This window comes from Microcebus murinus, chromosome 20 (genome assembly GCF_040939455.1).
Source record: "Microcebus murinus isolate Inina chromosome 20, M.murinus_Inina_mat1.0, whole genome shotgun sequence".
Lineage (NCBI taxonomy): Eukaryota > Metazoa > Chordata > Mammalia > Primates > Cheirogaleidae > Microcebus > Microcebus murinus.
The window spans coordinates 31838622-31856977 of NC_134123.1; the positions used below are offsets into that span (position 1 = coordinate 31838622).

Sequence of the window (18356 nt, forward strand, 5' to 3'; positions counted from 1 at the left end):
GGACACTGTCTTGGCCAGGAAGACCCAGAAACACCTTAAAGCTGAGTTGCTGGCCAGGAGGAGAAAGGTCAGACAGGCCCCGTCATGCCCCCGCTGGGAGCTACTCTTTGTAACAAGATACTAAATCATTAACAGGCCTAGGACCATGCAAAACAAAACTTAAACCACACCTGCAGACCATGTATTTATTTACTTTACAGATTACTTAAATGTCCTGGTGGCTTTTCTCTAATTAACAGACATCCTTAACTTAAACATTCCAAGGCTTTGGACAAAGCTTCATTTCTTTAACCAATTACAAACCAAAGAATCTTTAAACCCACCTGTAACCCGTAACCAGCACCCCCCCTCCCCAGATGTCCTGCCTTTTTGGGCCAAACCAGTGTACGCCTTCCACGTATTGACGCTCTTACGTGCGATTCTCGTCTCCGTGAACGTATAACACCAAACTGTAACCTGTGCTCCGGCCCATCAGTCACACACTCGCTGCTCAGAATAAGCCTGTTTTACAGAGTTGGGGTTTCTTGCCCCATTAACAAAGCATTTTGTTTGCACTATTTGGCTTAATCCTCATGACAACACTGAGTTGGGTTTCTATGTGATCGGTCCCATTTTATTTTATAGAGACAGGTCTCATTCTGTTGCCCTGGCTGGAACTCTGAGCTCAGACTCTGGAGTAGCTAGGATTACAGGTGCTAGCCACCATGCCCAGATAATTTTCTTATTTTTTGTAGAGATGGTGTTCTCACTGTGTTGCCCAGGCTGGGCTCAAACTCCTGGCGTCAGCCTCCCACAGTGCTGGGATTACAGGCGTGAGCCACCACACGGCTGAGTCCCATTTTAAAAAAAAGGAACCCAGGCTGGGTGTCAGTTGCCTGACATCACACAGCTGGTAGATGATGACCCTGGAATCTGCCCGCACAGCGTCCTTCCGTGGCTATGCTATTGCCTCTTCCTGTGAACTGAAAGTTCCAGATCCTCTGTCCAGGCTGTCTGGGAGTCATGAACCCCGCTATCTTGGGGGATCTTGAAATTTAGATTCAAAAGGTTGATTTCACATTTTCATTTACATTTCATTAAACATGACCTAAGTTAAGTAATTAACATGCTTGATATGAATTTTTTTCAGAATTTGAGCTATTCAGGACTGGTAGAAAATGTGTTTTTCTGGACTAGTGCCTTTTTTCCTCCGGATAAGTTATTTGAGAACAACTGCAGAAATAAACTCAGTTCCTCAAATGTTTGCCTTGACCACAACCACAGGGAGCATGAACCACTGGTTTTCACATTCGTTTTCCTTGCTAACACACCATCGAGCCTCTGACTCAAAAATTATTGCTTGAGATCCACCCTGCGGGGTGGGAGAAGGCACCTCCCTCCATGACCTATTGGCGTATCATCCTATCAGGTCACTTTTAAAAAAAGAAAAAACAATGAATACAGAATTCTTAAAAATGTACTCAAGCAGCTGTGGACAGAAAAACCCAGACACTGTAAAATCATTTAAAGAGGTTTATTCTGAGCTAAATGTGTGTGATTTTGGCCCAGAAAACAAGCTCTCCAGAGGTCCTGGGAAAATGGGCCCGAGGCAGCCAGATTACAGTCTGGTTTTATACATTCATGGAGACAGGAGGAATCACAGGTAAAACCGTGAATCATTGGTATGCACTGGTTCAGTCCAAAAAGGTGGGACATCTTGAAGTGGGGGTAGGGGGTCTTACAAGTCATAGATGGGTTTAAGGGATTCTTTGGTTGGCAATTGGTTGCAAGAGTCTACTTTGTCTACAGACCTGCAGTCAGGGGAAAGGAATGCTTGAGTCAAGATAAGGGTGTCTTCTACCTGCCGTGGATGTTACACTGGAATCAGGTTGGAAAGTAAGCCTCTTCACACAGAGATAATAAAACGCATTTTAATGAGATTGTATTGTTTAGAGGCATGACTTGCCAGGGCTCTTAGAAAGGAATCTGTAAGAGTAAGAGGGGAAAGGGCCAGAGTTCAGTCCTCACACCCGTCACCTGGAGCCCTAGACTCCGTTAATGTCGAGTATCTGGTTTTAGTTGCAGCCGCTTTAAAAACTCCTTTATAACGACTGAAAATGAGGGAAGGGGAATGTGAGTCACCGCCCAAAGAGGACCCCACGAATCACATCGGAAATAGGAAAGGAGTTTGTTTCTACAAGTCAGGGCGACTATATTATTTAAAAAAGAAAAAGCAGCAGCAATTAGCTGGCTCGCAACAACAACGTGGTTGCACAATTAGCATCACTTGGGCCACATCCCAAATGCCTGGGACCAGCCAGCACCCCAGGCCCCGCCCACGGACTTCCGGTGGGCGGGCCCAGCCCGCTGAGTGTGTTTTCCACGTGCAGTTGGGGTTGCAAACTCTCGTCGAGAAAGCACGGCTATACAGCCCACCGTCCGATGAAGCCGTTCACCAAGCAAATTCCATGGGATCCTACCAAGCTTTCTGTCAACCCAGCTGACACTTCCGACTTGGACAGGTGAGACTTTGGCTCCTGGCATTCAGTTCAGTTCATGTGTCACTTTTGCTTTCAACAACTTGACTGTGTCACCGTTGGAATAACGGGATTTCTGATCCGTGACAGGTGATGACTTGTTAGCCAGATTGAGCTTGAGATTGGCCTGACATTTTTGACGCCCGCCAGGTACAGCACTCGGAGCGCCCACCTGCGTCATCTCAGCAGCTCCTCAGACACCCTCGAAGCTTGTTGACATTATCGAAAAGTTTTCCAGCTGGAATCTTCCTCCCTCTAATTGGCTTTCCAAAATCCCATTCCGAAACCATTGCTGTCGTTTTATGACCTCTTACCTTGGTCTTTAGAAGTGGCTGTCAAAACCCAGTGACTGTTTTCCAGAAAGAAAGTTTAAATAGTAAATATCTTAGAACTGAAGGCCTGGTATGCAGAAGCAAGCCCAGTTAATTCTGACGAGCCAGGGTTAATCGTCAGAAGAGTCATTTCTGGAAATGAAAATAATATGCTTGTTTCTTTCAATAGTACGTTCTCCCGGAAACATAGGACCACGGGACTGATTCTGCTCCAACATCCTATAGAGGCTAAAGGACGGCCCGAATTCTTCATGGAACATAAGAGCAGGGACGGTCTGGTACACAGATTGCAAAGTGGTAAATGCTACAAAATGACATCCTAAGAGACACCAGCCTTCCCCTTGGTAGGCAGACGTCGCTCACATGAGCCACACTCAGATGCTTCTTCAGCTGGAACTGGAGTTCACTGGGGCATAATGAAGAATCTTAAGGAGAAAGGATCTTTTGAAAGCCGTCTGTCAAAATTACACTGTCTTGATAATTAACTTTTTTTAAAGAGGCCCGTGGCTACCGCAGGTGGTCCCTATGGCCATCACCAGGGCCAGGCCTTCTACCGGATCCTTTGTCTGAGAGGTGGATTGTATGAGATGTACGTTTTGCCAGCATCACCCAAAGGAAATACCGTTAGGATTCTTGCAGTGGGTCACTGTCATTCTTTCAAGCTCGGACAAGGCTTAACAGTGATCTGTGACCCAACTTCGTCTACCCAGAGCTGTAGAAACTCTCTGTCACGGTATTTCTGGAACCACAGGCCGAGAACATTTTCCTCACCATAAACCCTGCCAGAGATGTCTTGGGTTTGTTCAAGCTACCTTGTATTCCAGAACAATTCTGGAAAAGATCTGTAAGTAACGCCTCCAGCAAGTTCAGAACCTAAAGAATCTCTCTCTCTACTGACACTAGTAAACTGGGCGGGAATTCTGCACAGCACCTGACAGCACAGAGACTGCATCAGCGAGTGGTTGGGCAGCTGTATGCTGTTGTTAAACCCCGTGGAGATGCAGAGAGTTTCCTTGCTGGGGAATCAACCGGACTGTTCTCTTCTGGATGTCACAGTTTCCTTAGAGGTAAGTGCGTGTTTGGTATTGGTTCTCAAAGATTTTGCAGTGACACATAGGTGCAATCACTAACACTCTGACCTATTCATTCTTCTGCATGCTGCGGCTACTTGTTCTCTGTACTTTGGTCCGAGAGTGGCAGGTATTTGTTCTGCCTTGGATTTAAACAAGACATGCTTGGGGAGAGAAAACTGCTTTCCTTGGAGGCGTTTACCTCCAAGGAGGTGGCAGTGGTTCTCACAATGCCGTCTGGACCCAAAGTGTCAGCATCACCTGCGAACTTGTTAGAAACACAGGTCCCGGCGGTGCTGGCTCACGCAGGTCACCCCAACACTTTGGGAGGCCCAAGCAGGAGGGTCACGTGAGCCCAAGGGTTGGAGGTTGCAGACAGGCGCGGTGGCTCACGCTTGTAATCCTAGCACTCTGGGAGGCTGAGGCGGGAAGATCACTTGAGCTCAGGAGTAGGAGGTTGCAGTGAGCTAGGCTGTTGCCACAGCACTCTAGCCCTGGTGACAGAGCAAGACTGTCTCAAAACAAAACAAAACAAAACAGTTGGATGTTGCAATGAGCTGTAATTGTACCAGTGCACTCTAGCCTGGGTGATAGAGTGAGACTGTCTCAAAAAAAAAAAAAAAAAAGAAAAGAAAAAAGAAATGCATACCCCAGACCCTGCCTCGACAGACCTACTGAATCAGGGACCCTGGGAGGGGGCCAGCCTGTGTCCTAACGTGTCCTGCAGGGACCTGGTCTCCATCAAGCGTGAGAGTGAGGACATCAACTTTGCTTGTCTGACAGCTTCAGGGGTCAGAGTTTCCTAACCGTAAGCACCCCTGGGACCTCGATTAACACGCACAGCCCAGGCTCCTCTTTCGTAGACCCTGGTCCCATTACATGGGGCAAACGCTGGGCGTTCATATCTTGATAAATTCCGCAGTTAATTATTTTTATGTATTGTTTCCCAGTTTATATTATCATTTCCCGTGTCTACAAACATTGCGCAGAGAAACGAGGCGGCCGGGATGCCGCGCTCCCGCTGTGAGCCACTCCGGCGTGGGCCAGTCCTCAGATAATTGAAAAGGAATTGATTCTTAATTACCCAGAACGGCCAAGGTCGGGGACGAGGGTGACCTTTTCCGCCCTCTGACCCGGGAGGAGGCCACCCCCGGTCCAAGGAGCTGAGCGTGAAGAGCCCTCACTCCATGAAGGCTTGAATCACTTTAAATCAATTTGCCTCTTATTAAAATGTACTTCAGTAAAAAAAAAAAAAATCATTTCAACTCTTAAGCCACAAAAGGATATCCAATCATTTAAAGCTTCCCGAGTGTTTCCGTTGATTAAAAAGGTTTTAAAGAGCATGGTAAATATTTTACCAGAAGGATAAGTTATTCAATAAGGAGATTATTTATTAAAAACTAGTAATTTATTAGTTCATTTATCTTTATTTTCACGAAAGTGCATCCTTCTAATCTGGGCGCACTGTGTTTTCTGTTCCTTCAGCGGGTTAAGCTGTGACTTGATGATTCTGTAATAGAGAAATATATTTAATAGAGAAATATATTTAAATATAATTTAACTTGTGAAAATAAGATTTTACTGCTAATGGGAAAGACAGCTATAAGATTACACTTCTAAAGAACTTCTGGCAGGTTTAAAGCACACTTCTTGTGTTTAAAAAGCAATCATTTTTGCTGTTTTGAAAAAAAGAACAAGATTCTCATCTGTCTTTTGGGTCATTGATCCTGAAGGAAATAGCTAACGGGTAACTTTCCCGATCGCTGGAACGGAGAGCGTTTGATGCGTGAGCCCAACGTCAAGGCGCCGAGTTCAAGTACTTACGGTTAAATATTTTATTTCTATAATAAAAACGTGAGGACACTTTTAGCTACAAGCAATGGCTAAAAACGGCTTAAACCGTGAGGACACTGGGTGATCTCAGGAGTGAGAAGTCCAGAGGGGGTGTCCCGGGGGGATTAGGGACATGTCCCCTGGGTCAGCCTCCCCCATGCCACGCTCCCCTTATCTCTCTCTGGTCGGGCCCTGGCCACACGCCCACCTCTCAGCTGTCACTGGTAGAGGGGACTGGGAACTGGCCGGGGGACAACCCTGCCTTCTCTGAGCACATGATACAGTTTACAGAAGGGGAGGGAAGGCGCCCGGGAAGCACTGGCTGCCGACCTACCCACACAGGTCGCCGCAGGCCGGCCCGCCGTGGTGCGGCCACTGAGTTCTCGGTGTGGGCCTCCACTCGCCGGGCTCCCGAGGGGGGAGGGCAGCGTATTCATTTCTGATGAGAAATAAAAGCGTGAGAGTTCTCTGCTCGCGGCCTGCCTGGCGGCTGTGCTCTGTGCAGCAGGCAGCTGGGGGGGCAGGTGCTCCCAGAGCAGGGCAGGTGCACCCACCTGCGCCGCAGGGACCGGCTCTGGGTGGCACGCACACTCACATGGCCGGCATCCTCTCCCTGGCAGGCAGGGGCACGGTGCCAACCTCCCCTCTCCAGCCCCCTCTGCCTGGGGCTCCCGTGCCGACCCAGCTCCTCTTGGGTGCTTTCTTGTTCTTTATCGGTAACGTTAACGCTGTCGTTCGCGTTCAAGACAAAGCTGGGTCCCGGGCCATCCCCTGCATGGTGACCGCAGCAGAAAGGAGCGAAGGGGAATGGTGGGCACAGGGCTCTGCGCTAAGACGACGCGTCGTCATTTGGGTTAAGAGGCGTAAGAAGGACCCTGTGTCTTGCCACCAAGTGCAGCACCAGAGTCGTGCTGGGCATCGCCGGGCGGAACCTGGACCCTCTCTCTGGGTGCTATCGTCACTCGGCGTGAGTGTCCTGGGGCTGCCTGGACAAACTGTCACAAACTAGGTGCCTGAAAACAGCAGAGATGTATTGTCTCTCAGTTCCGGAGGCCAGAAGTCCGAGATCCAGGTGCCAGCAGGGCTGTGCTGCCTCCGAGGGCTCGGGGGAGGGCCCTTCCCGCCTCCTGCTCCTGAGGCCCCGCCATCCTCGGCTTGCCTTGGCGGCAGCCGCCTCACTCCAGCCTCCGCCTCGTCGTCACAAGGCCTCCACCCGTCTGCGTCTGCGTGTCTCCACGTGGTGTCCTCCTCCCTGTGTGTCTGGGTGCAAACGAACCTCTTCCCACAAGGCCCCTGCCTACTGGATTAGGGCCCGCCCCAGCCCATGTGACCTCACCTTAACTGACTACATCTGCAAAGACCTCACTTCCAAATAAGGTCACATTCACAGATGCTGGGAGGTAGGATGTCAAGATTTCTTTCTGAGGGACACAGTTCAACCCACAACACCGTGCCTCAGTTTCCCCAGCTCCCATGTCTGGGGCCACCCATCCAAATGTTAAGTACAGAGCGGGGCTCTCATTGGCCCAGCTTGGTCGAGTGTCAGTCCGTGGTCCCGGCAGGCTGGTGGGCAGTTTCCAACGGACGGGAGCCGGGGAGCCTCCCAGGTGGCAGCTGCCTCACACGATGTCCGTTGCAGAGTCCACCCCCAGGTTGTCGGCGGCATGTATGATGCCTCCACGTGTTGCCCATGTATGACACCTGGCACCGAAATGTGTTCACACTGCTGCTGTCTGCCAGGGCGTTCCTGAGAGTTCCCATCTGGGACAGTGGTCACAGTGGTCACAGTTCCTCATCTACATTTCCTTGGGACCCATATATATTCTGACCCAGTCATTAACCAGAGCCCATCGTCCTGCTCATTGGAGCTGCTGTCCGCACCTGGGTCACCTGTGCCGTCCGCATTCGCCCTGTAACTAGACGTGGCAGTCCCCGTCCCCTTCATCCATGCGTGGGTCCTGCCATGTGTCCTGGGAGCTCTGAACATCTCTTGCTCTTCCCAGCGCTGATCCATGCGAACTCTCTCGGCATCTTACAGCCATTTTTTAGACAGAATCATAACTGGTATGCCAAGGGCTGATATGATGTGGAGAAACTAAGACTTTTTTTTTTTTCCACAAGCAAGTAAATTGGGAATTAGATCTAAAATTCACTTGCGGCTTCTGACAGCTTGTCTGCTGAAAGTCATGGCTCTGGAGCTGGCGACCTTAGGATCAAAAGGAAGCTGAAGAAAAAACCAAAAATTGCAACAGAAAGAGAGAAATATTAAACTGGAATTGAGTTCATTTTTTTCCCAACATTTTATTTTGAACATTCGCAAACGTGCAGCAAAGCTAAAAGAATTTTCACAGTGAACACCTGTCCACGCACCACCTAAATCCAACTTCTGACGCGTGACGGCACGTGCTTTTTTGCGTCTCGGACTCAGGACGTGGCGTGGCGTGAGTCAGCCAGGGGCTGCTGTTAGAAGAAGGTTCCAGGCACACAATGCGATGTGCCAACATCTCAAAAGAAAACTGTCCTCAACAGAACCTGTGTTGTCAGCGTCCAAAGCCCTTAAGGAGGCCCAGGTCGCCATGAGATCCTTGTGAAAATATCCATCTCTCTCTCCCGGTAACACCAGCAGCTGAAATTATAAACCAAAACGTTTATTGCATGTTTCTTCTTTTTCTCAGTTTCTTCTCATGACTAGTGTAGTAAAATTTGGCTGCCTACTACTTGTTTACTAAAGTGTGCAATAGGTTTAGGTATTCTCGCAACTGTTTAAAATAATAATAATAATTGAATAAACAGAATGCTGCCATACCCTGCAGCCTATAATTCTGAAAATTGTCTAATGGGCTGCACTGGCTTTTCTGGGCTAACCTAGAAATATAATCATCTTTGCAAGTTCCGGCCAGCATAGCGCCTGGCACGAAGTAATGCTCAGCAAACATTTGATAATTGGACATATTATCCAGTTGGATGTATACTGGAAAGCTGTTGTCGGAGGAAAAATGAATCCCAAGGAATTTATTTTTTGAGACAGCATCTTGCTCTGTCGCCTGGGCTAGTGTGCAGTGGTGTCATCATAGCTCACAGCAACCTCAGACTCCTGGGCTCCAGCGATCCTCCTGCCTCAGCCTCCCGAGTGGCTGGGACTACAGGTGTGAACCACTATGCCCAGAAAATTTTTTTAATTTTATTTTTTTGTAGAGATCGGGTCTTCTTGCCCAGGCTGGTCTCAAACCTCTGGCTTTGAGGGATCCTACTGCCTCTGCCTCTCAAAGTGCTGGGGTTCCAGGCGTGAGCCACCACGCCTGGCCAGGAGTCTCTATCATGGTCTGCAATTGCACTGATGGGGGAGGAAGTTTCTCAGCTAAAGGCAAAGCTTAGATGCAGGTGTGGCTACCTGAGACTTGGACACTGTACTTTGAACGCATCTCCCACGCTGGACTGAATATTCATCCCCCACAAATCCCTGCAGGACACTTTGTTCAGGATGTTTACATTCCTTATCACCAGCCTGCTGTCAGCTGCAAGTGACCAGTAATCTGCCTCCACACACTGCAGCAAAAAGGGGTGTTCGTTGACACCTGGAAAGTGGGAGTTTTGGGGTAGATTCAGACATTGCTGAATCCAGGTGTGCAAACAAACTCATCAGGAACTGGCTGCCACCAGTCAATTCTGCTGTCCTGAATGCTGGCCCTGGCCATCGTGGTGGAATGGTCACCAGCCTTTACAGATTGCATCCAACCCTCCCAGCACCGACCCCTCAAGGACAAGCGTGTCTCTGGGCAGAGGTTCCCACACACATCCGGGGGCTGCGTCTCATTGGTCTGGCTTGGGCAGATGCTCATCTCTGAGCCAATCACAGAAGCTGAAGGGGGTGGAATAATCTGATTGGCTGGGCCTGGTTCAACTCCCTGCAGGGAGACCAGGGTGGGACTGATGCACTCAGCTGAGATGGAGAGACAAGTTGCCAAAGTGGAATCAGGTGCTATTCCCAGGAGATGCGAATTTAAGGCTCACCAGTGACCAAACATCCCGTTCAGGAAGGTGCAGCTAATTTGCAAGTCCTTCCCACTCTCTCCCTCTCCTCCCCACTGACCTGACCACCCCCCATTCCAACCAACCCCAGGCGCTCCCCCTACCTCCCGGCAAACTCCGGGCTCCTCTCCAGACACACACGGACCCCAAGGGTGAGTCTCTTCTTTCTTGTTCACAACTCAGTTTAGTTATCAGCGTGAGCCCTCCAGTCTATCCACAGCTCTCAAAGATTGGAAGACATTTAGTAAACACCCACTGAGTACCAGGAACCCGACCAGGTCCTGCACTAATTGGTGCTCCATTCTGGTTACTCACTAGAATCACCTGGAAAACTTCCACAGCAATGCCAGGGCCCCACCCGCAAGTCTAGGCCATATGCCCAGAGCCTCAGTAGTTTTCCAAAGTCCTCCCCCACAGGGTGTGCAGGGCCAGGGCTGAGAACCCGTGCCTTGGGAAGCGAGGTGCCTTCTCCCTTAGGCGATGGAGAGCCGCCTTGGGGGCTGAGCCCTGGAGATGCCCAGTGTGCATTTTAGAAAGAGCTAAGAGGAGGCAACAGAGCGCTGGGTTGGGGTCTGGGAGGCGGGTCTGGTTTGAACCCTCAGCTCTGACAGCCGAACTGGCTGCAAAACTTCCCCGGCCCGGGACAAAATGAAAATGCAGGATAGTGTGTTCAAAACTACAGTGATGGCGGGGCATGAAAGCACTGTGGGGTCTATGCACGGGCCACGAAGCCAGCCCTGTCCACCGGAGTCATTGCTCATGATGTTGGGAAAGTCATTTGACCCCTCCAAGCCTCCTGACTCTCATTTCTGCAGAGGGGGCAGCAGTAATTAATGCCGGATGGGGGTTTGTGCAGAACGAAAGATCATGGACAATGGGTGCAATGCTTAAGCACCCATTTAGTTGGCAAGAGGAAGAAGAGAGAAGAGGGAAGGGAGGTAGATCGAATACCCAGGGCAAGTGGAAGCCCCATCTCCACGCGAAAACTGAAAGCAAAGTCTGGGGTTCATGCATGTTGACCCGCGTGCTGCCCAGCTCAGCTGCGCCCAGGCCTCTGGCTGCGGCCAGCAGAGGGCGGCGTCAGGCAACGAAAGCCCCAGGAGCCCGGCAAGTCCCCAAACTCCGAGGACTGCTTTGCTAGAAGGCATGGCAGGGAGCCTGCATAATGTGCTCCTAATTCTCAAAGATGAAAGCAAACAAAGCCCCAAGAAATGACACCCAGGTGGCACGTGACCCCTATGCAAATAAGGAGGCCGCAGGAAGTAATCACTTTCCCCTCACCCTCTTCTACCCAGGAGGGGAAACCCCAGAGCCCCGAGTGGGCGCCCAGGGCTGGAACGAATGTTTAATAGGCGCTTTCCCTGATGAGCTGAAAGGTGGGCATGTTTGCACACTCCTTTGTTTCTAACCAGTAGAGTCAAAGATGCTCTGAGAGCTATTTTGGGGCTAAGCTGGACTCCTTCCCATCCCACTCCTACCCGCTTGCAACACCTCCATCTCCTCGCGTCTCAGCTCCAGCCTGGCATCCTCAGGGAGCTGTGTTCCAATCCTGCACACGCGCCCAGCGTCCTTGCTTACTGCTTCCTAAACAGCTCGTTCTTGCCTCGCAGAGCTTCTGTCCTGGCACACACGTGTATGGCCCATAAGCACCAAGAAGGCGAGAACTGTGTGTGTCTTTGCTCATCTTGACCCCCTAGTCCCCCGGCACTGTCTGCCACACCCCACAAACGTTTGTCATCTGAATGATAAACCTGCCCAAGGTCAGGCAGCTGGTAGGAGGAAGAACTGCCGTTCAGCCCGGATCCTCTGACCCCAAAATCAGTCCACTTCCCACTGTGTCTTGTTGCCAAATAGGAGCAAATGTCAAAAATTGGGGTTTTTTTGTTTTTTGATTTTTTTTCAATGATAAAGCCTTCCACTGAATTACCATGTCAGGTTTTTTTGAACCCATACAAAAAACACGAGCCAGCCCCACAGAGACAAACCCCAGTTTTGACTGCTTCTCTGCCTGGAAAACATTAGTAGATTTAAAACGTTAGAATAGACGAGCCAGGCAAAGAAGCTGTCGTTCAAAGGCCGGGGTTGGCAGAGGAATGGCAGGCTGAGTCTCTACAGCCCCAGAGACGCAAAAGGGTTCCGGTTTCCCACGCATTCCGAGGGGGAGAACCTAGGCACAGAGAGGTGAAGTGACCTGCCCCAAGCCACACAGCTAGTTAGTGGCAACATAAATCTCTTATTCCCAGATATAAGATCTTTCTGCGATTCTGCAGCCATAGGTGGTAGCAGATCCCTGTCGGGAAGATGGATGCCTTATTAACCCCTTCATGGCTGGCTACCTCCTCCCTTCCTTACACAGGGAAGCGGGAATGAGCATCTATTATCTTCTTCTGGGTTCACCCCTAAGCAAACCCTAAGGATTCAGGTGTAAGTATTTGAGAGGTGAAAGAAACACTTACAGGGGAGTTGGAAAGTGAGAGAAGAAACAGACGGTAATGGGTGGGTTATCCAGGCAGCTGCCACTGTGGGAACCCAGGAGCCAGGGAGGAGGGGCTGGGGGACTAGACACCACCTCCCACCAGTCATGGCGTGGGACTGGAAGGCCCGCCCCAGCAGGAAGTGGGGTTAATTCCCTGGAACAGGCACCGGCAAGGGTTCCAGTGGCAAGAGAAAGCTCCCGGGCAAGGAAATGCAGGTGCTGGCAGTCAGGTGCCAGGCTAGAGGTTCCTGGAGCGGCAAAGGCGGGGCATAGCAGGAGGGCACCATAGGGTAGAACTGGGTCCCCCCCAAAGATATGTGGAAGTCCTGCCCCCCACTGCCTGTGAATGGGACCTATTCCATCTCTGTGTGACTCCAGAAGCTTCAGGGAGGACGGAGGTTTGGAAAAAGGGTTTTTGCAGATGTGATCCAGACGACCGGATTAGGGTGGGCCCTAAATCCAACGACTGGGGTCCTTCCCAGAAGGAGATTTTCACAGGCACGGAACACCCAGGGAGAAGGCCTTGTGACAGTGGCGGCAGACATGGGATCCCGAAGCTGCTGGCCAAGGAGCGGCGGGACCACCAGGGGCTGGAGGAGGCAGGAAGGACCCGCCCCTGCAGGTCCCAGAGGGAGCATCCTCCGCTGACACCTCGATTTGGGGTTTCTGGCCTCCGGAACTGTGAGAGGACAACTGTCTGCAAGCCCCCCACTCTGCGGTACTTGTTCCAACAACCCCAGGAACTGAAGCCAGGCCCCGACAATGCCACGGCTCTTGATGGGCGCTTTGCACTAGAGATGTGGAACACCCACGCAGCGCCTGGAGCGTGACGAACTTTTGTACGTGGTTGCAAAATCAGCAGCTGGCAGAGCCCAGATTTCCGTGCTGTGATGTCGGCCCCTTGAGGCCAGGGGGCAAGCTTCTCTCCTTTTTTTCCACTCGCTGGTACCCCCAGGTTTGCAGAGCAACCCCCAGGGGACTTCTCACCCCATCTCCTCCCCATCTCCACGATTAACAGGGTGTGCAGGGCCATGTGCGGGGCGAGGTGGGGGGGGGTCCCAGAGTGGCACGGCCATCTGGGAAGCGACATGCAAACTTGGTTCCAGTTCTCCACCCCTGTCAGAAGCCACTCGGACACAGCAACGGGGTTTCCGTCCGTCCCTCTCCAAGCTTGGCCCGGGAACCTGCAGCCTCCGGAGTCTACTTCACAAATGCACCCCTCAAAACGGTCAGTCCAGGCGGGACCCCCTGGGAAGATGGGGGAGCGGATTGCCCACTGGCAGTGCTGGGTCCTCAGAATTGCTTTAACGGCCCGACGCCACTGAGGCGGGGACCTTCATGATACCTGGGCCCGGCCGACAGGCAGAGAGAAGGGGGCTGAGACCTGGTCTTGAAGATAGGGGCACGTAAGAGGAACAGCCGCACCGCAGAGCCAGCTTCCTTCAGCCCACCCCCCGGGCTGCAGCGAAGGCCTCTGGGACCCCAGCCGCCCACCTTCCTCCCCCGACCTGGGCCGGCGTTGCTGGCTGGGAGCACAGGCCTAGGAGAGAAGACACTCTGCACCTGACTGTTACAGGACAGCAGAGACGCACTGGCTGCCGGGCGGGCACCGTGGACTGGGGGCTGGCTCAGCTTTGACCAAAGGGAGAGAAGCCGTGTAGCCTGCACAGCCCTCCCCTGCGACACACGCCAGGTCACACTGCACCTCAGGAGGAGGAGTCCTGGTATCATATTAGAAACTTCCATGTCCGTGTGGCTCCAGAGGGCCCAGGGAGGGCGGACAGAATCCTAAGGAGCTGTCAGGTCGGAAGCTTTGGGGACAGGCTTCCTCCTGCCCCCTCACCGCCCAGCCCCGTCTCCTTTGATGCACCCGGGTTTTCCGCTAGGAAGGAGGCGTCCAGGTAAGTCAGCATGAAAGGACATCAGCGTGTCCACCTGCAGGGAGAAGGGAGAAGGGTGAAGAGTGATCTTTTATTTTATATGTTTCTTTATCATTTGAATTTTTTAATGGACACACATATTCGTGCATTACATGCATCTGTAGTCAGTGTTAACTCCCCACCAGGTGGGGTGGCCGAGCCTCGTGCTTTCCTGCTGTCTCCCCCATGGGAATGGGCTGGGGAGGAGAGAGGGGGCTGGCAGGGTCCCTGCGGCGACAGGGAGATCACCGTTTTGAAGGTGCCTCTGGTGCAGCCCGACCTAGGGGACCGCACCTCTCGCCGGGCCAGGTCAGTCTAAGTTCACCACACCGGGACAGCCATAAGTCGTGAGCTCCATCCTCAGGGCCGTGGGGTTGGGGTCAGAGTGCACGCCCCGCGCGGGGAGGGTGGGGGGCGGGGCATGGGCCTTTACCCTTGGCTGGGGGCGTGGCCACGTGCCGGCTTGGCCAATAGGCTGTGAGCAGAGTGCTGAGCCCATGCCGGCCCTCGGCGCAGGACTGGCGCTGCCAGGTGCGCCCAGGTGCTGCGTGCAGGTGCGCCTGGTCTAGTTCCAGGCCGTTGGCTTCGTTCTTTAGACAGACGGCGTTCTTGCGGGAAAAGCCTGGCCAACGTGACCCGCGCGAAATCCCCTTGGCCGATGTCAAAGCTGCAGTAGAATTGCCTCTTTCGTGCGTGACTCTGGCGAAAAGCCACCTGCCTTGTGCAGGTGACATGACAGAGCCCTCCTCCCCCCGCTGTCCCTTATCCAAGGGTCCCTGATCCGAAGGTCCCTGATCCCAAGGCGGTGGCCAGAGCGGGCACAGCGGGTGGCTTGGGCGGGCGCGGATGACACACTGGGTTTCTGGTGGTCTGACTTGCAAAATATGGGCGGAAGGGAGAGAGAAGGCCGGTTGCTGGGGCTGCGACGTCCTCAGGACGGATGCACACATAGGCCACGCGGGCTGGGTGAGTGGGAGGAGATGGCAAAGACCAACGTGTGTTTAAATATCTGCAAAAGATACCATTATGCAACTTCACTAACAGTTATATTTAACATTCATAAAATGTATTCGAGAGTAAGTTGTAGGTTTGTGTTTTCTCATGTGGTGAACATGCTCAGGCATGCTTGGTAACTTTTGAGAAATCACTGCCAACTGTAGACGGAGTGGCTTCAGTCGGGAAGGCTTCCGGCGCCCCTCCCCCCTCCCCGGTGCCAGGTCAGACAGGGAGGTGTCCGTCACATACATGCAGTCCTGAGGGGAGCAGATCACACTCTCGTATATGCATGGCTCGAGACGGTATCCTATCTGTTGCTGATCCAAATATTGGTAAAGGGAATTAGATGGACTTATCTAACAGAACACTCTGTATCAGGGGTCCTCCTAAGCACTTTACGGTATGAACGCAGCGCTCCTACGGCCACGGTGAAAATGTCTGTAGTCATTATCCATGTACTTTACAGCTGAGGACACTATGGCCCAGAGAGGTTAGGTTACCTGCTCGAGGTTGCACAGCATGTAGGTGGACACATCTGGCTGTAGAATCTGTATCCGTACACACTGGACGAGGCAGGCACATCCTGGAGCCGGGGGTAGGAGCAGCTGTCCCCCGTCTCTGACCATGGGGAGACGCTGGAGTGAAGCTGGAACGCCGTTAGGAAGAGCAGGAAAAGACGCAGCCTGGGTCCCACCACTGCCCCTCCGTCCCTTCCTCCCTCTGCCCCTTCTTCTGTTTTTCTCTTGGCCTCCTCCCCCGGGGAGGCGCTTGCATAAAGTGGCAAAACCAAAAATCCAATAATCCCCTGTCACCTCTGTGACCTTCATTGCCCCGGCCCTCCCTCTCCCCTCCCCTCCCCACTCTCTGTCTCAAATAATCCAATGACTTTTGCAATGTCAGCCATAAATAGATAATGAGAAGAAAATCTTTTGTTTAAACAGAAATTCTAATTTCCCGAAAGGTGGTGAATAAACACTCTGGAATGCATTAGAGATCAGAAAATCTTGTTTGCTTAAAATCATGCTTCGGTTTCTGTGTATAAGCAGAAAATGGTAGCTCTAGACGTCCTTGCCAGAAGCTTCTTGGTGTCCGAGAGCACTGGTCTCACCGTCCCAATGCGTGTGGCCCAGGAGATGCTCAAAGTCCCCCCCCCCAGCCAGGTGGGAGGACACTTCTAAGGGGACCAAGTGAGTCGGAGGCCTGTCCCGGGACACCGAGAGGCTCACTCGTCCCTTTCTATTGAAATGACTCAATCATTTCAAAGAAATGCATTTTTAGGGGTGAGAGCGATTTATAAATTGCCTTTAGCAACGAGAAGAAACACTGGTGGCCTGGACCCAGGAGGACCGAGTCCCAGGGTCAGAAGAGCCCCGAGTGGTTGTTTGGTCAAAGCAGAATGTTCCTTTCAGCGCCTCTCCCCAGCGGCTGCCGCGTGTGCCTAAGTCGCAGGGCAGGCAGGATCTTCAGTGCCATGCTTGGGTGGACATCACAGAAGCCGCCACGGTTCGAGACCAGCCTGGGCAACATAGCAAGACCCTCTGCGTAAGCAAAATCGGCATGCCCATAAAAGGGCAGGCGAGTGTCCTGGCAGCAGGGGCAGCATTCCAGGGGCCTGTGCAACGTAACACGGGACCCAGACCTGACAGCATGAAACGGCTGATATTTTGTTAATGCTGGCTGATCCTTCCGATGGGAAATTTGTATAGCGCGAAGCAGGAAGTGCCTGTCCCCTGCTCCAAGACTGGAGCCACCATCTCTCACGTGGCTGGTGGCTGGTGCTCTGTGGTTGGCTAGGCCCCCGGCTGGCACTGTCAACAGGATTGCTACCCCTGACATCGCCCCATGGCCTGGGCCACCGCGAGGAGGTGCCTTGAAGATCTCCAGCTGCAGGGGGGGTGGCCGCCCCACGGCCCCAGCTGGTGAATCCTGAAACCCACTGCCACATTGGGGCCAAGGCCACACTGGCTGTGGGCTGCTCAGAGCCGGTGACTGAGTGTGGCAGCAACACTGAGCCAGGCCCATTCCTGGGGTGGTGGGGGGCGGGGGGCATGCAGGACTCCTCCGACGGGTGACCCTGGCTCACGGAATCCCTGACAGTCTCGCCAGAGCTTCCTGAAAACCGTTCCGTGGGGGAGCATAACTCCCACTGCTGAGCTGTGGGCTGTGTGCTCCAACTTCCCTCCTTCCAAAGAGGGGGCAAAAGAGTAACTTAAAAGAGTGACAAACAGGACCTCGGCCAAGGTCAACATCAACACTGATGTCTTGTTCATAGCAGATAACCTTGATACCATGCAGCGAGAAGAGCACTTTCCCTCTGCAATGTCTAAACTCACATCCCCAGGCCGGGCACAGTGGCTCATGCCTGTAATTGCAGCACTGTGGGAGGCTGAAGTAGGAGGATGGCTTGAGGCCAGGAGTTCAAGGCCAGCCTGGGCAACATAGCAAGACCCTTGTTTATACAAAAAAAAAAAAAAAAACAAATAGCCAAGTGTGGTGCACGCCTATAGTCCCAGCTACTTCGGAGGCTGAGGCAGGAGGATCCCTTGAGCCCAGGAGTTTGAGGCTGCAGTGAGCTATCATATCATTGCACTCCAGCCTGGCCAACAGAGTGAGACCCTATCTCAAACATAAAAAAAAAAAAAAAACTCTGAGAAGTGACTTGTTGAGATTTGTGGTTTTCATAACCCACTGTGTAGTTCAGGGATCCTCAAACTTTTTAAACAGGGGGCCAGTTCACTGTCCCTCAGATCGTTGGAGGGCCATTGGAGAGTGCGGCCGGCATTCCACACACGCGCACTGTGGGCCCGGGACGAGCCGGCTGCTAAGCAGGACAGGCAGCGGCGGCAAAAACACCCGGCGGGCCGGATAAATGTCCTCGGCGGGCAGCATGTGGCCCATGGGCCATAGTTTGAGGACGCCTGGTAGTTGATTTGCTTATTCCAAACCAATCACTGCAAGGAAAATGGGGCTACCCTAATTGGCTTAGTTAGACCAGCCACGATCCACCCCTGGGCTGGAGATGCGGTCACTTCCCTTGAGTTCTTGGGTGTTCTTAGCAGGCAGGACCTGGCAGTTGGTTGCTGGGTGGGCGCCAAACTGTGGTCATCCCCAGAGCCAGAGTGGACACCCAGACCACTAGGAGGCCCCTGCAGTGCTCCAGACGAGAAATCATCGAGGCACCTTGG

General features: G+C 52.5%; 1 long non-coding RNA gene across 1 annotated transcript; it reads right to left on the reverse strand.

Moving 5' to 3' along the window:
• Positions 1–5304: 5304 nt before the first annotated feature.
• LOC142862625 (uncharacterized) lies at positions 5305–7024 on the reverse strand. The gene is made up of 2 exons (XR_012913713.1): positions 6086–7024; positions 5305–5428 (listed from the first exon to the last, which is right to left on the reverse strand). It is a non-coding gene; the product is annotated as an uncharacterized LOC142862625 (long non-coding RNA).
• Positions 7025–18356: the final 11332 nt, after the last annotated feature.